This window comes from Eubalaena glacialis, chromosome 6, assembly GCF_028564815.1.
Source record: "Eubalaena glacialis isolate mEubGla1 chromosome 6, mEubGla1.1.hap2.+ XY, whole genome shotgun sequence".
NCBI classification, from domain to species: Eukaryota; Metazoa; Chordata; class Mammalia; order Artiodactyla; family Balaenidae; genus Eubalaena; species Eubalaena glacialis.
Window position 1 is genome coordinate 124,356,911 of NC_083721.1, and position 13,966 is coordinate 124,370,876.

Sequence of the window (13,966 nt, forward strand, 5' to 3'; positions counted from 1 at the left end):
AGCCAGTAAAATCCCCTTTGATGTACTTTAGGGAAATAAAGAAACAAATAAAACTGTGAACTGCCCATTGTCCATCAGTGTTATTAGTGCTTTAAAACTCAAACCACCCTGAGTCATCAAAGTGGAAAACACGCTATTTACCCCAGAACTGTGAATTCCCAGGATAGTCATTATGTGCAAATATACTCTGAAGCTGCAGTTTAACTAGGTTTATGCCTGAGTGCCAATAATAAAATTAACGGTGATGGCTACAGTAAGCTGCTTTCAGAGATGAAAGACCTTCCAAAAGGAAGTTACTGCTATCGTTTATATGGTTGACTACCATTTAGCACATAAACACACAGAACACACAAAAGCCAGGATCTTTTATTCTTTCTGCTTTTGTTCAAGAAAATGGTTGAAGGCAAAAGAAGAGAAGGTAGATCTGGTATGTTTCAGTGAGACAGACAGAAAGAAATGTTTTGTCTGTTAACACACTGAAATCTTAAATTTAATCATTTCAAGATAATGACGTCACTTTCATGCCATGGAAGTGTCTTGATTTTCTTTGTGAATGGGAAGGGGCACAGATAAAAATTCTAAACACTGGAAAGTGATTGGTAATTTGTATTCAATAGTCACACATCTAATTCACTCTCAGTTTGGCTCAGATCCTCTTCTGCTTTGTTCATGAAAGTTGGGCAGTTTAAAGCATGGTTATGTGTGGTAATATGCTTATGAAAAAATAGTAAGGACAATTCAGATATATATTCTCTTTTATTGAATTATTAAGTCCAAAGTAATATTGATGATTTTCTGATGAGAATTTGAAGTTTGGTTGTTTGTTTTCTTTATTTAAAATTTATTTCTTCTTTCAAAGAAGACAAAAATCACAGTTTTAACTCAGCAAGTAAGGAGACTATACTACCACGGAATGAAGTGTACTATCTAACTTGTGTGCTAAACTTAAAGGACCTTTATAATCTAAAGCTCTATACATCTGGAGAAAAGACAGCTATATGCTTTGTTATTTCCAAAATTCTAGAGTTCCAGGAATCAAGAAAATGGGCAAAAATTAAAATCAACTGAGCGTAACAGTGACAGAGTTAGGAAGCAAATCAAGATCTCTCTACCTGTGAAATTTAGCACAGCAAAAATCATTTGGTCTATAGTTTTCCATCTAATGTTTCCTATGCAACACCTGGTACAAACCCCATTCTTATTAAGTGTACTGGCAGCCTCTTATTTATAAGGAGGATATGATCCAAAAGTCCATTTATCCCTTAGAAACAATGCTGCAAATGGTTAGGTTGCTTGGCAATCACATGAAATATGTATTAAGCAAGTAGCTGAATTATTGCAGCATTCCAATTTTAAAATAGATTCACACGCAGTTGCAATAATAAAACTAAATGAAACCAAAATACAAATGTTTAATAATAATTTTTAAAATGTATCTTCAATTCTACTGTGAGCAGAGTAGTTTAATGAGAAGAGGAGGAGATAAAATAGGACATCTCTGGAGGGTCTGAAGTGCCAGCCGGTGACTTTCAAAGGTGTTGAAGATAGTGGCACTGATGTTCATTATATATAATATCACTTCACATATTAAGATAGTCTAGTCTCCCTCCAAGACTATTACTGCATTCTAAATATCATTAGGGCATTTTATTTTTGGTGGGGGTTTTTTTTGGTGGTGGTGGTAAGGGTCGGGGACCGTTTGCGTTCAGTAGGTCTCAGCTAACAAACTGAGTGATATAAAGGGAAAGCAACCTGAAAAGAAAAATAGAAAACAACAGTAACATACAAAGACAGTTATTTGGAAGCCCCTGGGAAAAAGAAGAGGGAAAAAGAAAAGAACAAGGTAAATGACTGTAGGCAAACTTAACTGGCTCCTAAGGAGAGTTGCGACTCTGGCCATCACAAGTTGACCCCATTTTCTTCCTACTGATGCCATGTTTTGAACTCAGCTTTCTGAAAAGCCATTAGATGCCAAACTATGATTACAAAATTAATGGAACAAAAATAAAAAACACTTGTATGTTTTATAGGCATGCAATATAATGACCTGACACCTTATAAAATCTATGTTATGGCTATTTTTTAGTATGAACTAGACTAGCTGAGGCTTCTTCAAACATTATTTAACAAGTATGTACTGAGCGCCCGCTACATGTTGGGTATTGTTCTAAGCACTTTGGATACATTAATGAACAAAAATGACATCTCTTCATTTTTCTTGATCCTGTGCTCTTCCCTTTCATCACCAAGCTCCCATAAAGGAGGCCTGCACATCTCCCGGTAACCAGCAGTACTTTTTCCTTCTGTAAGAATGTGGTTTTGCAGGGTCCTGGCTTTCCCAAAAGCCCTGCTTCATCAGCTTTAAATATACATTGCAGGACTTCCCTGGTGGTGCAGTGGTTAAGAATCCTCCTGCCAGTGCAGGGAATGTGGGTTCGAGCCCTGGTCCGGGAAGATCCCACATGCCGCGGAGCAACTAAGCCCGCGAGCCACAACTACTGAAGCCCATGCGCCTAGAGCCCGTGCTCTGCAATAAGAGAAGCCACCGCAATGAGAAGCCCGCGCACCGCAACGAAGAGCAGCCCCTGCTCGCCGCAACTAGAGAAAGCCCGCGTGCAGCAACGAAGACCCAGCGCAAACATAAATAAATTAATTAATTAATTTATAAAATATATATGTATATATAAATTGCAAATACTTGCCTTCCCTTTCAATGACCTAAATAAAATTTTCTGAAAAAGTCTTGGCTACTTCTATAGCCACGCTTCAAGTTTTCCCTTAAATCCTGACGCTGGGTCAACAATTTCTCTTCTGGAAGTAATCACACCATTCCGTTATTGATTCAAGCACGTATGCTAAAATTCATCAATTGGTTTAGACTTTAAACTTCAGAGGCATAGGTATTTTCTGACCAGCCATCCACAGAGTCACACGTTTCCACCTCATTGCTCAGCCAATGCATTTTCATGCCGCCATCGATGGAATGGACTCAGCATTTTCTTCTTTCTTCAAATATTTTCCCTTGTTCTAAAAAATGATACTCATACCCAAATGCGACAGCTTGAACTTGGAAGTTAGTTCCTTCACTTTTATTCCAGCCTTCATTTCTGAAGTAAGGTTCTTCTTCATTTTTGAGTGGATTTGCTGTCATATACTCCACAGCATATCACTGAGCACCATATCTTCTTTTCTACGACACAGAATCGAAGAATTTTAATTTAAAAATTGGAGAAAATACAGAAGACACGAAGAGCAGTATGAAAGACCCACACTTGCTCTAAGTGGGATGGCACACTCAGCCCGCCCACTCACTGCTGCCAGCAGCCCCTCGTCCACGTCTCCTCTGGATATGCTGAGACATGGCAGTCCAGCAGTGCAGACTCAGTGCCCTTGGCATTCACAGTCTTTTCTGGGGGTGGGAAGAAGGGAGCTCGTTTTGCGGTGCTCCCATAATTCGAGATCATCTATATTTAAAATAAAACAAATAGAACTCTAACTTCTACAGTTAAACTGTTTGTACTACAGGTATAAACTGTTATAAGAGGTGAAAGGCGAAACAAACGCAGAGTTGGGATAAAGGAGACTATGGTGGCATTTGGAAGTGAGGTTTTTATACCCCCAGCCTGACCTGTGTGTCTTTCTCATCAATTATACATAATTACTAAACATTATGAGTAACAGGTCTCTAAAACATAAGTGAGACTAAAATAATATTAAGAGAACTCAGTTGGAGGCACACAGTTTGGAATGGTTTAGACAACCTGCCCCATAAATCTAAGAGTGGTTATTACAGACTAAGGTCACCATTTTTAAAATGCATTTGAAACTTTAACTGTATTGATTCATGTTTGCACAAGAGATGTGTCAATTAGAAGCATACTACTATATTAATTTTTATAAGTATCAGGTATATGGATTGCTCTTAGAGTCAGCATATTTTACACATTTTACAAGTTACTCGTAAAAAAGTTTTTTTAATTTTAAATTTTTAAAACATTTTCTTATAAATGTCCCAATATCTCATAAGAGAGTTATTCAGCACTGCATACTGCATAACTGGAATTGCTCCAGATATTTCAACTTAAAAATTTTTTTTGCTATTAAGTGTATTTTAAAATACTAGCATTTGTTTCCAAAACAAGGTTTCAGAACCTTTCAAGATGACTGAAGTTTGAAACTACCATCATTATCTTACCCACACAAACTCATTTATCTTACCTGGGAGGTGTCAGAATATTAGAAACGCATAAGATCAAAAAATAAAAAATGCTGACATGAGCTAAATGTATTCTAGGAATTCAGTAAAAGATAGGGAAGCTTATACAATTTAGGGAATTCAGTCCAATCATTGCCCAAAATAAAAGAAACCTATGTGTTATAATATATTGTAATACAGCCTTTCCTAAAGCATTAATAAAAATTGTAGAATTATTTTCATTTCAAGTTAATAGGATCAGTTTGAAATATTAAAAAAAAAAAAATGGTGGAAATGACCTAAGAAATAATTCTCCAAACGCCAGAAACATTTACAACTAAGTATAAATTAGATATAGATATGTCACTAGTACTTTGTCACCCATACTTTAAGGAGGCCAACCACTTACTTAGTCTCTTCCCCAAATGAGCCCCAAAAGACAAGTTTCAAATGATATGCGATACTCAAAGGAAGAGTGCAAGGTCTCCTTCTTCAATTTGCTTCTAGCTCAATTTAACCAATTCTGGTTTCGCTGAGTCTAATCTGTTATTTCTAAACCCCATTGTCGCCTCCATCCTGCTTCCCTTCTCCTAATTCCCTTCTCAATTTGATAGTTAGCACTCTGCACAATTCTCAGGCTAGGAACATATAGTTTTATGTAACTATTCAAGATTTTTAAGAATTGATACAGCACGAGCCTCAACCTACCAGAACAGACACTGGTCATAAACATGGGGTATTTTCATACTGGTGCATACCTGCTCAAGAGTGCCCCATCTCCTCCATATTTGGATCCAGTCTCTCTGGTAGGGGTTCTGTTTTTCTCATTCCCTGGCCCTAGCATCTGTCATTGATATGCTGAGTCCCTGTTGCAGCTCCCAGTTATATGGAACTCAGGCACCATGATCGGGTCACCCCTACTTGAATTAACCTTCAGTCCTTTTTAAAGGACAGGGCATGGAAGGGGGGTAGCAGGGATGAGGGAACAATGAGCCAAAAGATATTCCCTTTGTATTATTTAGGAGGTTCTTCACTTAAATGTTTCTTAGATGATTGTCTTCGCATCTATGATTGTCTTCCAATCCCTATTGAGCAGCTGTATTGAGCAACAATAGCTGAAATGCCAAAAGCTGTTCTTGGGTATTACAAGTCTTTAATGCAACTCGATATTGGAGAAGAAGCACACACATGGTTATGACACTCCATAAGGACAAGACATTTCTGTTGGTTTTTTTCCTATTTTCTGTTACACAGATTTAATTCAAAATAATTTAGCATGTCATATGTGATTTGTCTAATAAATCATATCTCACCAACACATACCATTTGGATTAAAGTAAAAGGAAAGCAAATGATTTATTCCATTGGCCACCCTACTGAAGTGTTAAAAAATGACTACATTTAGACTTTATAGAAAAGAGAAATAAGACACTTCCACTAACTAAAAAAGGAGAAAGGAAGGAAATTAACCTTTGTTTAATGAATAAAGTATGTCAGAAAGCATAAGGGATACTTCAATTACACATTATCTCATTACATTTTCACACAAATTCTGCAGGTAGGTGTTATTAACTAACTCCCTGAATTTTATTCTCTGTTGTAGCCACAAGTATTTTGCAGTCCAGTGCCAGGAGCCAGATAAATATCTGTTAATTAAATAGATTCCTAATCTAAATGAGAAAACTGAGACTCAAGGTTGAGAAATATTAGTCAAGGTAACAATCTTAGTCAAGGTAAATCTTCATCTATTTGTAATAATTACTAATATTTATGGAGTACTTACAAAAAATCCAAGTAATTTATGTGAATCCTCTCATTAATCTTCACAAAAATCTTTACAACCATTACTCTTATTTTACATATAAAAGAACTGAGGCTCAGGGAAGGTAAACAACTCTCCCCAGTTCACACAGCCAGGAAGCAGCAAAAATTCCAGACTCTGGACCAGGCTAGAGTGCATGCTTAACCATGGAAATACCATCTCCTAGGAAAAGGTGGTGATTTGACACCAGATATAACAATGCCTGAACCCAGGCTCTTACATGACTTTAAGTCCAGATTGAAAGGCATAAGCAACCTCACCTTTTAGTGACTATAGTGTCCAAGGCTGACATGCTTTGATCATTTGGTGAAAATATCCCCCTTTTCTAAGCAGAAGTGATCATTCTTAATTATCCTTGTAATGTGTAAAGTAAGCTTGAAATTTTTCCTCTCCAAACTTTAGATTTAAACTCATTTAATCCTCACAAAAGCCCTACTAATACATGTATTGGTTCTACAGTGGGGTTAAGTGACACGCATAATGTCATAGCTAGTAGATGGCAGGGCAGAGTCCACATTCCTCACCACCACATGTGTCTCCGTGTAATCAGAAACTGATAAGGAAGATTGGGATTGATATATACCACTACTATACATAAAATAGATAACTAATAAGGACCTACTATAGCACAGGAAACTCTACTCAATACTCTGTAATGGCCTATATGAGAAAAGAATCTAAAAAAGAGTGGAGAGATGTATTTGTATAACAGATTCACTTTGCTGTACACCTGAAACTAACACAACATTGTAAATCAATTATACCCCAATAAAAGTTAAAAAAAAAAACCAACAAAAAAGTAGTACTACACAGAAAATACAAAAAAAAAAAAACCCAAACAAAAACCATTAGCTCAATTGTAGTCAAAATATTTGTACTTATAATTATACTAATCAATATATTGGATAAGAAGGTCTGAGGTGGGCTTTGAAGTAAATACATGAAGGTGGGAAATGAAAAGAAACTTAGTTTCACTTTGATTACATATATTGTTAAAAATTACCATTAAGAAATGTTTAAACAATTGGTATAGTATACACCATTTGAATAATTGCTTATGATATGCCTTAAAATAAAGAAAATTGATGCCATAAAAAAAAAAAGAAACTGATGAGAGGTTCAGGAGAAAAGTTGAGAGTTCTATGAAGTGTTTGACTGGGGGACCTAACTTTGTTTGGGATAAAAGGCATTGACCAGTCATAGCTGAAGAACGTGCCAGACAGAAAGAACAAGGTGTCTGAAGGTTCTGAGGTAGGAAAGCACTTGGCTCAGTGGAGGCCCTCAAAGTAGACCCGTGTGACCACTGTGTAGTGAGTAGGATAGGGCAGGCAGCTGGAGGGGGAGGCTGGTCAGCACGGGAGGCTCTGTTTAGGATTTCGGGTATTTTCCGAAAGATGGCAAAAAGCCATTAAGGTTCTGAGTGGAGTGATATAATCCAACTTACATCTTAAAACAAGCATAGGTTGGTGTGCGGAGTACACTGGAGGGAAATGCAGGGCGGGAGGAACCCAGTTAGTGCAGAGGTCTGGGCAAAAGGTGAGGCTGGCTGAGCAAGAGAAGAGGTCCCCATGGGGAGGAGCAGACAGTCAAGTCAATGGGGAGCATGGAATCAGCAAGAGACTGCACATGGATTCAATGGGTCCATAAAGTTAGAAGGCAAGACAGTAGCATGTAGGACCACAAATAAAGGTCTAGGGTCCACCAGGATGTACAGCACCAGTCTTCGTGTCAGGCCATCCATTGTCCCCAATGGATGGTTCAACTTGACCAAACAGCGTGTGCCATATGAGGAGGAGAAAAGGTGGGCTTTCCATAGACGCAACTGGAGTAAATTTTCATCCCGTGCAGGTAGAAGAGGGCATGCAGGTAAGTTACTCAGTCCTGCCCAGCTTCGGTTTTCATCTTCTCCAAGACAACTGAAATCTACATTGCCAAATCTGTCCAGGCATAATCCCTGTATGTTGTTATGCTAAGGCTCTGATCTCTCTGCCATTATGAGATACCCATCAAAGTCTCTTTCTGTTTTATGGATGTAGGGAGTATGTGCCAAGTCCACTTTTTTTATTAAAAATATGGATTACTTATTTGTTTATGTATAGTTTTAAGGTCCAAATATAAATATGTTGTGTTACCCCCAAAACACAGTAGAACAACCTAGAGTCTATTGTTATAATACACGTCAAGAGAAATATTGTTGTATAGCAGGCAAATGACAGCTCCCCAAAGATATTCACATCCTAATCCCTGAAACCTGTGAACATGTTACCTTCTATGGCAAAACGGACTTTGCAGAAGTGATTAAGTTAATGATTTTGAGATGAGGAGGTTCTCCTGCATTATCCAGGTAAACTCAATGTGGTCACAAGGGTCCTTCTAAGAGGGATGCAGGAGGCTGAGAGTGAGGAAGAGAGACTGAAAGATGTTACCCTGCTGGCTTTGAAGATGGAGGATGGGGGCTGCCAGCCAAGGAATAGGGGCAGCTTCCAGAAGCTAGAAAGGACAGTGAGATGGATTATCCCCTAGAGCTTCCAGAAGGGAAGAAGCCCTGCCACACCTTGATTTTAGTCAACTGAAACAGGTTTTGAACTTCTGACTTTAATAAATTTGTATGGTTTTAAGCCACTATGTTTGTGGTAACTTGTTAGGGCAGCAATTGGAAACAAATACGTGTAAACTCAGGTCATTTTAATCGGTGGCAAAGCATGAGCACTTGTGTCAGGGACACTCAGAAAGGAGACTCCAAGGTTGCCACTTACTCTGTGTGATCTCAGCCAAGGTATGTACCCTCTCTGAACCCTGGCTTTTCTCATTCATGAAATAAGTCAACTAATAACTACTCCCAAAGGTTATTATAAATATTTTGCTCTCCTCTCTAGCATTCTACCTAATAGCATATACACAAAGGGTTGTGTTGTCAAATGAGACACAACATACAAGTACACATTCAAGTTCAAGATACAGGTACTCCCTGCTTTCCAAAAGTTTACTTTAGGCCCACTTCACATTTATGAAAGACCTACATTAGTACTTGTTTTTGTTAACCAAAAGAAATCTGAAGAGGATTTTCAGTTTTAGGAAAAAAGATGCAGAGTGAAAATAGCATTCAGCGTTTGTTTTACAGGGAGCTTTTATATAAGCAGCAGGTCTTGCCCAAGGCAGCAAGAGTGGCAGCCCCCAGCTGCCTCCCTGGGGACTACACCCAGGAGCCCAGAGTCAAGACTCCATAGCTTCGAACTCTGCCTGTGAGCATCTGTGCTTCATCTTGATTTATTCTGTGTGTCTGTTAGCAAGATGTGTCCCTAAGGTAATTGCTTCTTCATTTTACATCACTTAGGCTTCTGAAAGATTTCATAGGAATGCTGTACATTTGGATAGTGGGGGAAACTCGTATTAATTATCCCAAATTCCTATTGTGGAATGTGACAGAGGCAGCTAGTTATCTGCTAGCTCTCAGTTCTACACTGGTCACTGTATAATCTCCATTTCAGTGGTAACAAATTATGGTCCATGAATTGTTGCTGGTCATAAAACTGTTACTAATCTCCGATGAGGTAAGTATAGAAATTAAGCTGAAGGTTCTACATGTTGTATTTGTAATAATAAAATGTATTTTGTTCCTCAGGCATTACTACCAATAAATAAAATTTAGTTCTGTGTTTTGGTTTTCAGCTCCTTAGCTGCAAACTAGAGCTGATATCCAGCTTGGTTTTGAAAGTCAGTTCACTTTGGTTTATCCTATACCTAAACTCATCAAAGCTCTGGGAGAATCTCCAGCCATTTTATCTGTAGGTAAAATCCATATTCCATATCTACTTTGACCTCAGAGCAGGATTTAAAGCCTCCTACATAGGTCCAGCATAGTTCACTTCTGGAGGAGAATCCTTTTATATTCCAAGGTGCTACTCTCTTACGACATATTCTGTAACCATCCACAACATAACTAACTATTGAACAAGATGCATAACATTTATCTCATTATGAACCCAAGTTCAAAATGTCTAAGAATAACTTTCAAGAATGGCAAGATAAGGTAAAACAGCATTATAACTAGATTATTTGAATGGTCTTCTCAGTGTACTAAAGAAAGCATTATGAAGACACTCCCTAAGATAAGTAGCTGTGTGAGCTAATCTAGCTTCTAACTTCACCTTCATTATTTATAAAATTAGGGAGCTATCATCCCACAAGTCCCTTCTATCTCTAAAACTCAAATTTAGGATTATCTTTTGCTGAAGAGATAGCATCGCAGACCAAATATTCCATGTGTTCTCCACATCTCTTCACCTCTTGCATTTAGGCAGGGCCATGTGACTGGTTTTGGTCAATGTACTGTGAGCAGAGGTTGGCTAAGCATTGAAAAGCAGGTGTGAGTTCTCTTCTCATTTATAGGAAGCTTGGAGATCGAAAACTGAGATGCTGAGCCATAGGTCAAAGGAGATTGGACTGGTAGGGCACCACCTGAAAGGCTGCTGGAGAGTTACTTGACCTACAACTGTCTTTACACAAGAAGAAATAAATGCTAAGTGTTAAACCACTGAGATTCTCCGTTTGCCTGGTACTGAAGTGTAAGCCTATCCTAATCTGTCTGCTGAATAATTAACCATCAAAAAGAAATAGTTATGAAAGTGATAAGTAAAATGGGAAAAAATATTTGGCCAAATGTAGAACTTGTTAAAATCCCTAAGATTTAAAATCATCTAAATCTTTTAAAGTCTTATTTTATTTATTCATCACAAAACACAACTTTATGTTCTATGTTCAAGATTGCAAAATCTTATGAAAAATTCTCTTGAGCTTTACCAAACATAAAAAGATCTTTAAACGTCTTGAAAAGTGGACTGAATATTAATTTTAAACACATAGCACTTTGCATTTATCTTCTCCTTTAGAGTGAGTGAATTTAAACCTTAAATGAAAAGGTGCAGACAAAATGCATTTTAAAGGATTATAACAATATAAATTAGGAACAAATGTAGCTTTTAAGAGTTGCAATAAGACTGAGTAAAAACTGGAATGCAAATGCATTTTTAAATGTGTCGTATATCACTACCTTGGAAAGTCTCTCTTAACATTTTTTTTTTAAATTTTGACAAGTCATTTCATAATTAAATATACTTAAATGCCAGAGATACTTTTAAAAATCTGCTGAAAATTCACAGACTTTACTATTTATGACCATTGTTTCTTATTTTTCTAATGTAAATGTTATTTTTTTAGAAAAAAAATGCTTTTTTTAATGAGTTAAATAGTTTATTCAGAACTAGATCACAAAAAGCAAGTTGTTTTACTCAGGATGCCATGTCCCAGATCCCAGATGTTGGAGTCTCACTTCTCTTCCAATGTGACATTTTTGAAAACCAGAAATACCTGATAGTATTCAAGGCTGCCTGGTCACATTGAATATTTTAGGGCTAAAGCTTTATTGGCCATCATTATGAGACAGTTGTGCTTTCTCTATGGGAATTGATTGATGATACGAGATTCCCTCCCAACTTCTGGAGATATCTTGAGGACTATTAGATAACAGACAGAATGAACACCGTATGTTAGCAATGCAAGAATAAATTAAAGAGGGCGATCTGCAATTTGCAAACACTGACCAATGAAGAGGAGAAGAGGCAGTGTATGGGGAAGATCAAGATTAGCATAAAGATAAGGCAAGAGAAAGAGCGGTGTGATGAAGGTAGGAGGTTAAAGAGCTTATTCGTTCCTGCGTATCCAAGTGAAAGAGCGGAGCCAGATCCTGGAGCCCATGTTCTTAACCCAGGGAGTCTCGAGAGGGTATCCATGGGAAATTCAGAGGACATTAAAACCTCCAAATTTGAAGATAAATACTGACTGCATATGTGCATTTTTCTAGGGAGAGGAACATAATTTTAATCAGCTTTTTTTCAAAGTTTAAGATTCAATCTGAACTAGACAATTTGTTATTGTCTGACATCAGGCTCAGAGACAGCTCAAGGGAAGCATAGCAATTGTGGCAGCTGAATCTGAAGGTGCCCCATTATCCAGAGCCAGGAGGGGTCAGTGGAGGGTCAGTTGCACTGGCAGAAGAGGTGAGGCCCTACAGCCCCATCCCCCCAGATGAAATCTCAGCTGTCCTTCAAGGCCCAAATCAAACAGCACTATCTCGTCACAAACTTCCTGTAGGAGTTCACAGTGTACTGAAAGGAAGGCGCACACATGCCATATATTTATAATCAAAATCAATATAATAATTATGGATCTGTCCAAAAGAATGGGTTATTGGAGAAACTGTAACTCTTGTGCACTCTTGGTAGAAATATAAAATAGTGTGGCCACTATGGAAAAAAGTATTGTAGCTCCTCAAAAAATTAAAAATAGAATTGCCATATGAGCCAGCAATTTCACGTCTGGGTATATACCTGAAAGAAAGCAGGGTCTCAAAGAGATTCTTGTACAACCATATTCATTGCAACCTTATTTATAATAGCCAAAAGATGGAAGCAACTCAAATATCCATCGACAGTTGAATGGATAAACAAAATGTGGTATATACATACAATGAACTATTATTTAGCCTTAAAAAGCAAGGAAATTCTGACACAGGTTACAACATGGATGAACTTTGAGGACATTGCACTAAGTGAAATAAGCCATTCTCAGAAAGACAAATACTGTATAATTCCAATTCCACTTTATATGAGGAGTACCCAGAGTAGTTAAATTCATAGGGACAGAAAGTAGCATGGTGGTTGCCATGGGCTTGGAGGAGGTGGGAACGGGGAGTTGTTGCTTAATGGATATAGAGTTTCAGTTTTGTAAGATGAAAAGAGTTCCAGAGATTGGTTGCACAATAATTTGAACATACTTAGTACTGTGAACTCTATACTTCAAGAAAAACTTAAAAATGATTTTAATTAAAGAAAAAAATCACAGGTTAGTCTTATAACTATTGAGCTAAAGGGATTGCATGTTGTATTGTTAAGTGAGACAAGCAAGTAACAAAATATTAAGTATCTCACAATCCCATTTTTGGCAAACAAACAAATTTTTTTTGATTGTTTATGGTTTTATTTCAATGGCTTAAAGTAAAAACCAGAATGATTAAATAAAAAGAACAAGTAGACTGAAAATTTCCTTAGCTTCAAGAATACTTTCCTAACAACATTTATAGCAAAATACATAGTACTTCCTTTTTACCAAGGAGCAACTTGATAGAAACTTCCAGAATTTAGGACTGATCAAGGTAATCTGAGCTGAAGAAAAGGCAAGACTCTAAATCCTCTACAGAAGAAATGATTCCAATAATGGCCTCGAGGAAGCAATGGTGGTAAATGAAAATAATTGTACAGCTACTTCTGAAACACATGGAAGATAGCCTTCAGGTAGATTTTACTTCCCCGAGGTAAAGAATTTGGAAAACCATAAAGTTTGGCATGTTGGCATTCTATATAAAATTGTATCCGTATTTCAAGGAAATTATGTCTGAAAAGGACTTGATTGGGAAGCAGTTCAGAACAGGGTTAAAAGTTTGAAGCCAGGCTATCTGGTCTTACATCCCAGCTCTTCCACCTGCTATGTGACCTTGGTCAACTTATGAAACATATTTGCGCTTAAGTCTCCTCATCTGTAAAGCACTGATTATAATTACCACCTCCTCACAGGGCATTATAGCAATTAAATGCAAGACGTATAACAGCACTGAACATATCACAGGCATTCTATAAATGGTAGCTCCTCCTCCTCCTCTTCCTCTTCCACTCCTCTTTCTACTACAATCCAACATCATCATCATCATTATCAATATAAATGCATTGGTTCAAATTTATATAATCACAAAGAAAGGTATGTAATGATACACACCAATCTATTAAGTCATTTCTAGCAGGTGATGGCAGTTGACTAACTTTCTTGTATGTTTATTTTTTCACTTCTCCAATGAGCATTTACTTCAATACTTAAAAATAAAAATTACCAAAGAAAAG

The 13,966-nt window shown here is 37.3% G+C and overlaps 1 pseudogene; it reads left to right on the plus strand.

Annotated features, from left to right (window-relative positions):
• The first annotated feature begins 7,723 nt into the window (after positions 1 to 7,723).
• LOC133093047 (small ribosomal subunit protein uS17-like) overlaps positions 7,724 to 13,966 on the plus strand; it is a 59,750-nt pseudogene continuing 53,507 nt past the window's right edge.